Raw genomic sequence first — 1,663 nt, 5'->3', positions numbered from 1 at the left:
CTTTTCTTGTGGCAACAAGTCACACATCTTGCTGCTGTGATGGCACACTGTGGTATTTCACCCAGTAGATATGGGAGTTTATCAAAATTGGGTTTGTTTTCAAATTATTTGTGGATCTGTGTAATCTGAGGGAAATATGTTTCTCTAATATGGTCATACATTTGGCAGGAGGTTAGGAAGTGCAGCTCAGTTTCCATCTCATTTTGTGGGCAGTGTGCACATAGCCTATCTTCTCTTGAGCGCCAGGTCTGCCTATGGTGGCCTTTCTCAATAGCAAGGCTATGCTCACTGAGTCTGTACATAGTCAAAGCTTTCCTTAAGTTTGGGTCAGTCACAGTGGTCAGGTATTCTGCCACTGTGTACTCTCTGTTTAGGGCCAAATAGCATTCGGTTTGCTCAGAATTTTGTTAATTCTTTCCAATGTGTCAAGTAATTATCTTTTTGTTTTCTCATGATTTGGTTGGGTCTAGTTGTGTTGCTGTCCTGGGGCTCTGTGGGATGTGTTTGTGTTTGTGAACAGAGCCCCAGGACCAGCTTGCTTAGGGGACTCTTCTCCAGGTTCATCTCTCTGTAGGTGATGGCTTTGTTATGGAAGGTTAAGAAATCGCTTCCTTTTGGGTGGTTGTAGAATTTAACGTCTCTTTTCTGGATTTTTCCCAGATCCTAATTGGTATGTCGAATTTTATGTTCCTTTTGATGGCATAGAAGGTCCTTCTTGCCTTGTCTCTCAGATCGTTCACAGCTTTGTGGAAGTTACCTGTGGCGCTGGTGTTCAGATCGAGGTATGTATAGTTTTTTATGTGCTCTAGGGCAACAGTGTCTAGATGGAATTTGTATTTATGGTCCTGGCAACTGAACCTTTTTTGGAACACCATTATTTTGGTCTTACAGAGATTTACTGTCAGGGCCCAGGTCTGACAGAATCTGTGCAGAAGATCTAGGAGCTGCTGTAGACCCTCCTTGGTTGGGGACAGAAACACCAGGTCATCAGCAAACAAATGTTGCTGCTGTGATGGCACAGACATTTGACAGTAGGGTGAGGCTGCAGACTGTTCTTGTGCCCTTGCCAATTCATTGATATATATGTTGAAGACGCACATGCCAAATTGAGTCAAAAGCTTTTTTGAAATCAACAAAGCATGAGAAGACTCTTCCTTTGTTTTGGTTTGTTTGTCAATTAGGGTGTGCAGGGTGAATACGTGGTCTGTTGTACGGTAAAAAGCCAATTTGATATTTGCTCAGTACATTGTTTTCACTGAGGAAATGTATGAGTCTGCTGTTAATGATAATGCAGAGGATTTTCCAAATGTTGCTGTTCACACATATCCCCCGGTAGTTATTGGGGTCAAATTTGTCTCCACTTTTGTGGATTGGGGTGATCAGTCTTTGGTTCCAAATATTGGGGAAGATGCCAGAGCTGAGGATGATGTTAAAGAGTTTTATTATAGCCAATTGGAATTTGTGCTCTGTATATTTGATAATTTCATTGAGGATACCATCAACACCACAGGCCTTTTTGGGTTGGAGGGTTTGTATTTTGTCCTGTAGTTCATTCAATATAATTGGAGAATCCAATGGGTTCTGGTAGTCTTTAATAGTTGATTCTAATATTTGATCATGTATATGTTTTTGCTGTTTGTTCTTTATTATAGGGCCTAAAAGA

Source organism: Salmo salar, chromosome ssa03 (assembly GCF_905237065.1).
Source record: "Salmo salar chromosome ssa03, Ssal_v3.1, whole genome shotgun sequence".
NCBI lineage: Eukaryota > Metazoa > Chordata > Actinopteri > Salmoniformes > Salmonidae > Salmo > Salmo salar.
The sequence above is the reverse complement of the archived record's forward strand: the minus strand, read 5'-3'. Positions refer to the sequence as shown.